This window comes from Leguminivora glycinivorella, chromosome 5 (genome assembly GCF_023078275.1).
Source record: "Leguminivora glycinivorella isolate SPB_JAAS2020 chromosome 5, LegGlyc_1.1, whole genome shotgun sequence".
In the NCBI taxonomy this organism is placed as follows: domain Eukaryota; kingdom Metazoa; phylum Arthropoda; class Insecta; order Lepidoptera; family Tortricidae; genus Leguminivora; species Leguminivora glycinivorella.
Window position 1 is genome coordinate 15418079 of NC_062975.1, and position 13559 is coordinate 15431637.

At 39.0% G+C, this 13559-nt stretch overlaps 1 protein-coding gene across 3 annotated transcripts in view; it reads right to left on the minus strand.

Annotated features, from left to right (window-relative positions):
* LOC125226170 (polypyrimidine tract-binding protein 1) overlaps positions 1-13041 on the minus strand; it is a 681511-nt gene extending 668470 nt beyond the window's left edge. For all 3 annotated transcript variants that reach the window (XM_048130080.1, XM_048130079.1, XM_048130078.1), the window contains exon 1: positions 12376-13041. The gene's annotated coding sequence lies outside the window, so the exon portion shown is untranslated. The remainder of the gene's footprint in view (positions 1-12375) is intronic.
* Positions 13042-13559: the final 518 nt, after the last annotated feature.

The window sequence follows — 13559 nt, forward strand, 5'->3', positions numbered from 1 at the left end:
TAACGATTTTATATACTGAACTAACGTCTATTAACGATTATCTTTCGATTCCAATTGACAAAAACCGTAAAATCAGTTTTGGGGCGGTAGCGTGAAGTTGGCCCCCTCCATTTTGTTTTTTAAAAAAAGTGATGTTGTTATCGGATCCTAACGATTTCACATACTGAACTAACGTGAACTAACGATGAACTAACGATATAGATATGTAATTTGCGGGCACTCGATATGGGGCGGTCAACTTCACGGAGGTCATATTCATTGAAACGGCAGATACATTCGAGATTATTTTAACATCAACTGAAATCGAAATATTATTACAATAACATATTGAGTCATTTTTTAACACCGAACTAAATATAGCGACCAGATCTCGCTCCACTAAGTGACATAATAGGCTACTAGACTCGTATCGAATTTAGGACATCAAGTTATTGTTTTCTGTAGTATTTGACTTAAGAAATCAATATTTATAGCTTGCGGGCATTAAAAGTGCGTGATGACTGCGTTTTTGTAATTAAAGATGTGTGTATGATTTTTTTTAATTATGGACTCCGAAAACGGTGTTGGCCAATGGAGTGACGTCACATAATTCAGATCAACTATGGAAATTAGAGGTAGTAATCTGATCTCCATAGAAGCAACCTCTATTGTATTAAAATTCATAGTCGTTGACGGGTGTGACAATGTGAAATATTTTTTTCTAAATATACTGACGTCATGTCATAGATATTCTATAGATTAATATGGCTGATGTTGTTTTTGCCTGATCACGTAAAAGTAAACTTTAAATAATTTTTTTGCGGGTTTTTAAGTCGTAATAAAATATGGTACTATTTTTTTTTTCGTTTAATTAGACAGTATTTAATAATATAAGACATACTTTGAAAAAGGGTCAAGTAGCCTATTATTTCACAGCGTTAGTTGGAACCTGACATTTTCTTTAATTGTTTTATCTTACCCTTAATTCAAAAAGGGACGAAGTCAAATCGTCTTTTTCTCAGTGGCTATTCAAATGACAGCCCAAAATAGGCTAGTTTCCTATACTTAAAATAAAATATTTTACGTAGTGCACGAAGTAAAGCACCACATAATTAGAAGAACAATATGGACAGTAGTTGTTTAAACAGTCAAAGAGAACGATATAAAGTATGTACATGAATTGACCGTGACGTCATTCCTCAATATTTCATAGTAATTCCATATTAGCAAATCGTTTTGACTGGAAACTAGCCCATTATCTCTTATTATCGTCACTATGACAAGAGATCTACGACGACGTAAGAAATAACCAAGAAACCTAATTCGAATGTGGGCATAAACTTTCGTCTGTCTAATTTATCTTACCGAACCAAATATTTCAGTAGTGTTCCATTTCGCCCATATTAAGCTCAAGGCGACACATCATAGCTCCAGGGGATAACCAAACCTCATTTTAGTACCTATGCTGTGCGAACAAATGCGATCTGAATATATTATCGAGCGCATTACGTGCGACTCGCTTGAGCCGCGAATCTTAGGGTTGCCACTGTTGCCAGCAGCGTTCTTCCATCCAGGCCCTTTAGAATGCGTTGCGTTCTTGCACACATCAGTCCTTGTATTATTTTGCCGTCCTTGCGAGCCTGAAAACGAATATTTCTGAAACTGCGGCTGTTAAATCGCGCAAGATGTACCTATAGAACCTTGTGCGAGAACTCAACTCATACTAGTTGCCGTAAAAAACGGCTGTTCAATCGTTTTTATAAAAAAAACACAGTACACAGCAATAGTTCCATTATCGTAGCTTTTTATATATTTTTCACCACTTTTTCGTTCATGGAAAAAGTTATAGGAGAAGAATTAAACTTTGGCGCGTCTCACATCCCAATGTGAGATGGGCATATGCTTGAACTCTGGACTGAACTGGATGATGTTTAGCGAAAATGTGTCACATACCTAGCACATCTTGCAGTCAATATAATTGTTATTGACAACCCTAACGCATATCTCAGTGAAGCTCTCTGGAATATAGTTGCACACTTTTCCAGCTTCATTCGCGTACAAAGCTACGTACAGAATCTGCCTTTGTATTGACTAATAGTCGGCTTTGCGAGACATAAAGTATCGTCTCGGCAGAAATACTTCTGATTTTCTTCCTCCTAGTTGGACACGTTGTTTATTTCATTTATTTTGAACACAAGAAAGGTCTGGCAATTACAGAAACTGCTATGTTACCTTTATGTTAGAGAATATTGACTTTAAATATAAACATCACACACCATCCACTAAGGGCTCAAAAATTTGTGATACGCTCGCTCTCATAATCATAGCTCTGTAAATAAGAGCGCGTCAGATATTTATTCGGCCTTCGTCGTCTCTTGGCCTCTAAAACAAGAGCACACCATTTTCCTCAATCCTGCGCCACTTCCTATCAAATTGAAGCTGCCGCAGATCCACCTAAATTAGATTCTGTGCGGAAAAAGAAGAGATACAGGAGGTATAGAGCCCCATATATTTTATGATTCATCTCTTCCGCACAAGCTAAAAGCAGCGAACAACAAATGTTTGGTATTTTTAAAAGGTCGTAAGGCATAACTATTACAATAAAGCAGGATTGACGTATTTATCGAGAGATATTTCTGACAAAGGCTCACTACAGGGAAGCAAGTTCATAACACCCAAACCACATCTGCAAACAAACGGACGAACTTAATTAACGGAACAATTAATGTGAATCGGAATTGTTCCCTCGTGCCAATATATGGAATGCCACAAATCAAATCAATCTCGCTACAAATCTTTCTGAAGACCAAGTTGCGTAAATCGATCTAATTTTGGTACTTTGTACAGTCAACAACACAGCTCTGAATACAGACATAGTGCCTGCATTGAGGCTTTTTCACCCTTACCCTTACACGTCAAAAAACTTTTACGTGTTGAAAATTTTAGCTGTTCTAGCAAAAAACTTACAGTACCGATAGTTATTTACTACTTTTTCTAGATTTTTCGTACAGCTCTCGTAATCCTGATAGACACGTATTGCGCTCCAGCCCATCTGCCCGGATTGTGCAACATGACGGGCCTAGCTCGGCGCTAGCGAAAACTAATAGCTAATAATGCTACATATTGCTGTGTTAATAACTAGGTAGGTAGCCGAATGGCACAAACGCTCACGAAACGAAACGCTCGTAAGATAAAGATATCTATCTCTATCGCTCTTGCATATTGGTGCGACAGAGCCAGACTACCTTTCGCGGCGTTTCGTTTTCGTTTCGCGTCGCAGAAATGCCATTCGGCTACGGCACCTAGAAGGAGATTTTAGCCTACTATAATATATGTTACTCTTCGACGGCCGCAAAAAAGTATAACATGCTCTTACTACATATTGTATGAATAAGATCGCGTCAGACATTTTTGTGGCCTTCTAGATTTTTTTTGTCGTAATCCTGATCGCCCGTCTGATAGTCAGGATACTCGTAGTCTGGATTGGGATTATGATTTGCATGTGTTTCGATGGTAGCGAAAACGAATACAAAGTGTCTGTCTGTTACTTAAATACCTCTACGCTAAAATTCTGAACCGATTTACATGAAATTTATACGTGACACGGAGAATGATGATCCGTGTGAAAGTTCCCATAATTCGCGCAATCGGATCATCATTCCTCACGTGAACAATAATATAAAGATAGTTTTAGAAAAGTCGCGGGCACAAGAAGCTAGTAATGCTGCTGAGTTGCTGACTGATGTTCTAATAACTTTCAGGTACTGGAACTTTTTATTTCAACCCCCGACGCAAAAACGACGGGGTGTTATAAGTTTGACGTGTTTGTCTGTCTGTGTATGTTTGTCTGTGGCATCGTAGCTGAACCGATTAAGATTTAGTTTTTTTTTTTGTTTGAAAGCTGACTTAGTCGGGAGTGTTCTTAGCCATGTTTCATGAAAATCGGTGTCCACTATGTCAGGGGTTTTTACAAAATTTTAATTTTGTGGTTATTAGATGAAGCGCTGGTAGCCGTGCGGTAAGTGCGTGCGACTTTCGTTCCGGAGGTCGCGGGTTCGAACCCCGGCTCGCACCAATGAGTTTTTCGGAACTTAAAGACTGTATCGTTAAGTATGAGGACAACTTTGAGTAGCCGTATTTATTTGCTATTATATTTTTTTCTTAAAACAAGACATAGGCTTTAATAAGACACATAATAAGGTTCACATTTTGTCCTAGAAACTCGACGTAAAGCAAGTGGTTTAGACAGTATTGACTTAATCCTCCCGAGTAACAATTACGATTCCGGACAAATGCTACTAGAAAATTCACAAAGTGCGTAAAAAACGATACGATTGCGAAAAAAAATTGTACTGTTTGAACCTCAACGACATATGATCCACAAAGCAGAATATCTGGACATAGTCTAGCCATAGTTATTTTTAAGAAATAAAGTTCAGGATCTGTGTATGGCGGCCATTTAGAGAATGTGGCATGGTGCTTCCTCTAACTCCGACTTTGATGTCGAATTTAACTATCATACACTTTTTATATCGATTTGGTTTAGGCACTGTTCAAACACCGTGAATGTCAATTAGACTTTGGCCTATGGCTAATTTTTTTATCTGTTTCTCTCATCCTGCTTGCATCAAAAATTTACGACAATCCGGAACGTTGCTCAAAATAGCGTTTTTTTAAATTATATAAATTCACCGCATTTATTCTGCAAGTACCCAATTGAAAAACCATGAAGAGGACTCTTAAAGAATATATTTTGGCAGCATATTAACCTTTGTTTGTTGAAATCGTGCAAACAGTCATTGAAATATTCTCAAATTAAGCCAGATAGGGGTTGTCCGAAATTTATTTGCTAGACCTTAATGAAAGTACCATAAAGTCTCTAAAATAAAATAAAAATTAGACTTTCTTATATCAAATAGTGCTTACCAATACCTTCAGATCACAGATGTCATATGTACCATAGATCAAGCAAACGTATCTACTTAGCGTGTTAAATGAACTCAGTGAAATCCACTGAGTTGTCCGTCTTTAATCGCAGCTTGCAGCTTTCGGGCGTCAATTTTTGTAAGTTGAACTCAATCAAAACATAAAAAATGCCTCGTTACGTGATATTCAATTGCAACAACACAAAAATTATGAACAATCAAGAGCCTGAGACATATTTAAAATTACAGGCAAGAAACAACTTCAGTACAAAATTTGACACGCTCGGCCCCTATACAAATAGATGAACTTGTTTCTTCTATATAAATAAAGTTCTGTGCTTCAGATCATACTCTCGGAACATAATAATATAAAATTATGCACATGTCAACATTTAGACGAGGTTTGTTTTGTCCTTATACTTATCGATACAGTCCTTATGTGCGAAATGCGCTTTTCGGTGAAGGAAAACATCGTGAGGAAACCGGACTAATTCCAATAAGGTCTAGTTACCCTTCGGGTTGGAAGGTCAGATGGCAGTCGCTTTCGTAAAACTAGTGCCTACGCCAAATCTTGGGATTAGTTGTCGAAGCGGACCCCAGGCTCCCATGAGCCGTGGCAAATGCCAGGATAACGCACGGAGGGTGATGATAGCCTTTAGATAAAGTACTTCTTCTTTAAGTGAGTCTTTTGCCTGGTGATGCTATGTTTTAAGCCTCCGCCACACATGAGCGTTTTAAGAACTACGTGGAGTGAGGTGAGCGGGGCGCGATGAGAGCGTGCCGCCAGCGCCCGCGTCCTGCTCAAACCCCGCTCACGCCACGCTCTCAAAACGCTCATGTGTGACGGAGGCTTTAATGGCGCTGCGAGGCGTACGTGGAACTAGGTTCTCATTCTCACCGGCACGGCAGCACGCCTAATTAAAGGCGAGTGGGTCTGGGTTGCCTAATTAATTGAATGTTTGACGCACCGCTACAGTTTCAAACGAATACATTGAGTGAGATCACTCTAGTATACGTACCTATGTAAAGTAGAAAAAAACCGGCCAAGAGCGTGTCGGGCCACGCTCAGTGTAGGGTTCCGTAGTTTTCCATATTTTTCTCAAAAACTACTGAACCTATCAAGTTCAAAACAATTTTCCTAGAAAGTCTTTATAAAGTTCTACTTTTGTGATTTTTTTCATATTTTTTAAACATGGTTCAAAAGTTAGAGGGGGGGGGACGCACTTTTTTTTCCTTTAGGAGCGATTATTTCCGAAACTGTTAATATTATCAAAAAACGATCTTAGTAAACCCTTATTCATTTTTAAATACCTATCCAACAATATAACACACGTTGGGGTTGGAATAAAAAAAAATATCAGCCCCCACTTTACATGTAGGGGGGGTACCCTAATAAAACATTTTTTCTCATTTTTTATTTTTGCACTTTGTTAGCGTGATTGATATACATATTGGTACCAAATTTCAGCTTTCTAGTGCTAACGGTTGCTGAGATTATCCGCGGACGGACGGACGGACGGACGGACGGACGGACAGACAGACATGGCGAAACTATAAGGGTTCCTAGTTGACTACGGAACCCTAAAAAACTAGGCGAGAACTCCAAATAATAGTTTAAGAATGCTTAGGAATACATCGACATTCTCATATAAATAACTATAACTGTTTATCATACATACATTTAATTGAACCACCTCCTGCCCTCTAACACAAACAAACATTACCAAACATTTTTACGTATGTATGTATAAAATGCAATTACGAGTACATCAAATGGGGTGAATAGGGATGCCGAGGTGAATAGGGACGAGGCTTAAAATGTGATTTGCCCTCCAATTTCTTTAAAAAATACTACAGAAATTGTATCATTCAATTGTTATGGTAGTAAATGTCCGATACATCACATTTTAAGTCACGTTCCTATTCACCCCGGCGTCCCTATTCCTATTCACCCCATTTGACTGTAATATAAGTATCTATACTTTAAAGAAGTTTTGTAAATATAAAACCTCAAACAAATAACTATGAGTTTACAAATGTAGGTAAGTAAGTCTATTAAGCATCTAAGACATCATATTATGACATTTGATTCTATGAAAACAACATTCTCAGATGATGCAACGCAAGCGTAAGAAGGTTTCTATGTACTATTATTAAATAACCTTAGCGCAACTCTGCAGGCGAGGTCAAAAGTTAGGAAAGGTCAAGCTTTAACTCTACGTTTAAAATATGCCTATAGATATACAAGGTGGGCCTCAGTAACCGGACATAAATAGAAATACATAAATGCTTTGCCACTTATTTAAGATTTATGGTTTAGATACAACTAATACGCAAACATATTCAATCTTTAGGTAAACATATCCTAATTGAAAATAATTTCACCATAAATTTTCTCATAATTGCCATACTTTTGTCCCTGTCGGTGAGTAAGGCTGCCAGAGCTCAACGAGGGTGCGGTGTGGGATGACAGGAGGACGACTTACGGAACTAACTTGTTCCGTCTATTGTCCTTTGAGTCGACTCAACCCGAACCCTCCTTAGAACTTGTACACTCCTTTTTGCTGTGTTCTTAACACAGCAAAAGGGAATGTATAAGTTTCTAATGGGGTGGCAACGCGCATGTGACACTGTTTGAGTTGCAGGCGTCCATAGGTTACAGTGACCGTTTTACATCAGGCGGGCCGTATGCTAGTTTGCCACCGACGTAGTATAAAAAAAAACTTTTAGGGGCTGGTTTTCCGGTGTGACCTGACTTTAGCGAACAAGCGACGAAATCGATGAAAACCGAACTCAACACAGTTCCCATAGAATCGCATTTTCCTTTTAAGGCCTACGTATTGTAATTTAAACGATGTATTCATATTCAATTGGTATGGAAATGCATTACATTTGTCTTATTCGATAAAAAAAAATATCTCTCCGATATTTACTTAGCGAGTATACTAGGAGAGCTTTTACAACCCATACATATAAGCCAAATAATACATAGTTCGTAGGTCATTACGGGCCACAGTGTATGAAAGTTGCACATCGCTATAAAATGCCATTCCAATGTTTACTCCACGACTTTTACCTTGGTTATTTATTTTCAAAAAGTCGTATCTCCCCTTTACAGCCCAAGTGTTTACGACGTTAGGTAAACTCGTAAACCGCCACTTGTTGAGTGGACGTCGGATGAGCTATAAAATAGAATATCGTCGCGATGGTTCTATTGATGGCTGGGTGTGGAAAGGGTCGGTCAATTATTGGTTCTGTCAGCTGAGGGCTTACTACGAACCACATTCAAAGTGTTGCCTCGCCTCGCCTCCCTTTATCCCACAGACAGGCAACACATTGGACGTGGTTCGCGGTAGGCCCTCACCCTCAGATTGCATTTGAAGTGTTTCTGAGTGGCGAGTTGGGTCGAATGATGCTGGTATGTATATTTTAAATGAAAAAATTGTATGTTCTATACGTTCTTTAATCTACAAAATAAAAACAAATCAGCACCGGCTTGCCTCCTAAAGGAGACTCACTACTATGATGAATTTACATATTTCTATAACTAGCTAGAATTTAAATTACATTTGCGCATTGTATTTTACAGATTTCTATGAGAGACGGCACACTGCGTGCCGTGCACAGCTTGAATACTTTGACACACGTGCACGTTTACGCAATTTATGCATAAGCGTTCCGTGTGACCTAGCCTTATTCAATTATTCCAAAAAGATTTATCTTGACTTGAGCGGAAATTATTATTCATAACCAAAGTAAGAACTTTAAGATAAAAAGCGATTTGTCTTCTAACATTGACCTCGACTTCAAGATTTGACCTTATCTTAATATAAAAATGCCTTGAAGATCACAGAGACGCTTTTAGCCTTTATTTTCAATTTAATTCTGTATGTTATTTTCAAGAGCTTTAAACATATAAAAGGGCCTTTGATGTCAATATAAAATAAATAGTAAGATAACAAATAAAGAAGAGTTTAAGACGCTTTTAGCGATGTTTGGTTTCAGGTTTATAAATTTAATGTATTTTACTTCGATTCGATATTACTTCGAATTGCGACGGTGACCTGAAATTACAAAGGATGAATGAATTGGTGTAACTTGACAGACGTTCAGACGCCTGTAACTCAAAGAGTGTCACATGCGCGTTGCCAACCATTTAGAAACGTATACACTCCCTTTTTCTGTGTTAAGTACACAGCAAAATGGAGTGTACCTACAAGTTCTAAGGAAAGTTCGGGTTGCCAAAGACTCAAAGAACAATATACGGAACAATTGGAACAAATTAGTTTCGTAGGTCCTTCCGTCGCCAGTACACCGCACCCCCGCCCTTGTTGAGTTCTGGCAGCCTTACTCACCGGCAGGAACACAACACTATGAGTAGGATCTAGTGGTATTTGACTGCGGTCTTCTGTAAGGCGGAGGTACTTCGCCAGTTGGGCTCTGCTATAGATTCGAGCGAGATGATATCTGCTGTGCTGTGCCCTACCACATGCACAAAGCGGAATATCATTTACCTCCTAAGATTATTATGCGTAACTTACATTTTATGTATAACAATACTAATTAGCATGCAAAGTAAGTGCGTTTTCACATTATCCGATCCGATATCGGATGTCGGACCGATATTCCATACATTACAGGCGCCATCTTGGATTTTTTCTATTGAAATCCTTCCGACATCCGATATGGGATCGAATAATGTGAAAACGCACTAAGATGTATGAAATAGAAGGTTTCACAGGCGATAGCGAATAAGTCAATGTCAAACTCGTGGTCAATGTCAAATTATTGCAACGCGCAGTTGCGTCTTTGAGTCACTTATAAAAAAAACCGCTCTCATACATGATACAATGAAAGTAACATTTTTATTTTAAAACTATAAGTAGAAATCTCGTGAAATTTGGCATGAATATTTAGTATTTACGTATGTAATATGTGTCTTTGTCTGGTACTAAGTTTGCTAAAAACGGCAACACAAAGAAAAAGAGAAAGCAGAAGTTTTGTATGCAAAACGTACGAAATAAGTTTAAGCGATGAAAATTTTGTACCAGACATAGTAGACATTATAGATACGCAAGCATAGGTAACTACCTAGATGTATACTAACTATAGTATGTAAATAAAACCAAGTTCTCTGTACACAAAGGTTTATGTTGATGTCAAAGTCATGTAAAGCCTGTTTATATGTGTACGGTGGAGTACAAAGAGATGTAATAAGGTGAAAAAATGGATACATCCCTTTGTAGTCGACTGTACACATGTCTGTAGCTTGCATAACCTAACCACAAAATTATAATTTTGAAAAAAACCGATTGACCGATTTTCATGAAACATGACTAAGAACACTCCCGACTAACTCAGCTTTCAGACAAAAAAACTAAAACAAAATCGGTTCATCCGTTCGGGAGCTACGGTGCCACAGACAGACACACACACAGACAGACAGACACGTCAAACTTATAACACCCCTTTGTTTTTGCGTCGGGGGTTAAAACTGGCATACCAGTCCGTTTGCCAGTGCCAGTTATAAGCTACATGAATGTGTATCGCAGGTTTTTAACCCCCGACGCAAAAACGAAGGGGTGTTATAAGATTGACGTGTCTGTCTGTCTGTGTGTATGTCTGTCTGTGGCATCGTAGCTCCCGAACGGATGAACCGATTTAGATTTAGTTTTTTTTGTCTGAAAGCTGAGTTATTAATCCATTGGTCCTTTATGACGTTCGAACACGAATGACAAAAGTTTAACATCGTCTCCCCTACTATAATAATACATCCAAATAAGAATAACTAGTAGCTGGCAGATGATATAATCAGAGATGTAGATAGTAGTCATTACTACTAATAATAAAGTAAAACACGCATTTACAACAACCATTTACCTTCGCACAATGTAGTATATACTTGGCGTCATGTAATAATAACAATCATTTCAAATTATTTCATTTCAAAATCAACAAAATCAAAAGAACTTTAAATAACAATAGGTTATCTTTACAGGCATTTTGTTTTTCAGCATAATGTGAAGACAAATGAACTAAGGCATACATTTTTGTACATATTTATTTGAGGTGATTTATCTAGAACACGTCAAGAACGTACAGTCAATCAATTGGAACCCTAGGCCACTGTAGGACTATGTCATAGTGACGTTGTAAATCAGGTAGTAAGAAAACTAAGAAATTTCTGACTGCGTGTCCTTTTGACAAAGTTGTAGAGTGGCCTAGGGTTCCAATTGGTTGACTCAGTTAAAGTTCGGTAGTTAAGTAGGTACCTAATAGTACATTGTGCAACAAGGGGAGGAAGTTGAATATTACTAACGAGAGTAAGTTAAATCGCGACGGCTTGCCGGAGCGATTTAAAGACTCGAGTTTGTAATATTCATATTCCCCGAGTTACACACAATGTTTTTCATCACACTCGCAATGTAAAAAATATGTAAATAGATGTAAAAAAGTTATGTACGGTACAAGAAATTTCATTATTCCCTTGGGAGAACGATTTTTCTATAACTCACGCTCCGCCTGCGCGCAATAGCACATTTAAAGTGCGGGTGTGATGAAAATTAAATTATTGTAGTTACTACAGTCAAATATTGATCAAAACCTAGAGGCATCGAAGTTTGTTTGCAGCATTCAGCTGTTTGTAGATGTAGGTACATCAAAAGTGTACCATTAGATATCTAATACATCTATGGACTTAATTAATAGGGTGCCTAACATTATATGGAACAATTATGTAGACTGAGAAAGATACAAAACAAAATTTTTCAAAATAAACTTTGCACGTGTTAAGTGACGTCATGATTTCATATGAGTTTGACGTTTACAATTAACCCTTGCGCAGTTTATGGTAACTACCTATCAAAATTGTTGTCAACTTAGCTCTCTGACTCTACCAAAGAATTTGATTTACCATTAATTAATACTTAAGTAGTTTAGTTACAGGTAATTATGGTTTATTTTGGTTAATAAAATAAACACATATAAATACATAGACAAACTCTAGGGAGTAGGTGTAGGTAGAACCTACTGATATAACACCTCATTACCTAAAACTGCTCGAACAATGTTTAAGCAGATAAGGAAACCAAACAAATGACTGTGGGTGGCGTTTGGATGTTAATCCCTCACAAGTTACTTAACCTTGACTTCATTATACCGAAAAAGTTCGAAAAACTCCTTCGAAACTTGAGGCAATGTTCTCAGGGCCGAGTCCTTTTGAGTACCCCGAGTCGAATTTCTCGAGACGACTCATTCCATGTGAGAGAACGAGACGCAGAGAGGGTTCGCGGTGACGTCACGCAATAGACCCATCCAAAGACTAAGCAACTGGTTGGCCAGCAAAAAAATAAACAGAGGTCGCGGTCGGCACGGCGCGCCGCCGGCCGCATACGAAAACGAACGCATTTTACGATGATGTGACTTTTTATCGCTGCAGGTGCAATGCATTCACGTTTCACACTCGACTCACCTTTGTAAAGAAGTTCAGTGCGCGCGCAGGTAAAACACCAATTCCCACAGGTGAACGGTTAATCTCCGATTTTCAAATGTTTGCGAATGTCGCGCGCCGGCGAGTCGTGCGTCGCTAGTTAGCGGCGCGGCACTACACTTCCACTCGACACGCACACGGTTTGTTTATAAAATTATGAGCCTCTATTATTAATTTTAGAGACCTGAACTGCGCATGCCTGTGCAACACGCGCCTCGTTCGAAAGGTTATGTCGTAAACTTGTAACTTCACCACTAGTTTCTGAGCGGAATCCTATTGGAACAAATCCGTGCGAACTTTGCGTTCACGAACACTGAACTCCGCGCGTTCCCACGAGAACTCTTCGCACCGCTTGTAAATCTTATAATTCGGTAAACTTTACACTATCACATTCGGCTCTACCTGCAAGTGAAGGCCGCGTGCGTATATAAACACTTTTCGAAACTCGGGAACCGGTAACAATTCGGTTCCGCACGTGACACTGTCAAAACAAACACCGGTATATTTTGAACACTGGGTACTCACTCGCGGGACACTCGTTTCATGTTACCGGGGTGTTTCACAAATTAAACGAATAGAAAAAGAAAATAAACGAAGAATACTAAAATCGCCGGCCGTGAAGCCGGGCGTCCGTCACTCGTGCAGAGCGCTGTACTAACCTAGCGCGACTCTGAGAGGCCGCGGGACCCCGCCCCGCGCCCCGCGCCGCGCGCCTCCGCGCCCACATCATGCCATCAAAAAAATGTATACCTAAGGAACGTTCAAAAATCTCGAGTGCCCAGGGGTGGATCACAGATCACGGCATCCGACTGTTTGTTTAGGTAGTTTTTATGGTATTCAATTAGCAACACGTGCGTCTGCTGCGGCCAGACAGGCAGACACGCTCGGAGAGTCAGTGAGCGAAACGACGTTTGTGGCGATCCACTTGTTACAGCTCTAATTTCCATTATTACTTCATTTTCAATGGAACTTTACGTCATTAGTGTTTAGCTGTGTATTTGACTGCCCGCTCATTGAGCGGGTACTGGGTTAAGGTAAAGTTAGTCGCCAATGCAAAGTTATGGTAGGTAATATACTTAAATAAACAATCAAAACGAACATGTTAATTTTGTGTCTGCCCAATCTGACCATACTCTGACGGGCCTTTGTTTGTTCCCAAGAAAACA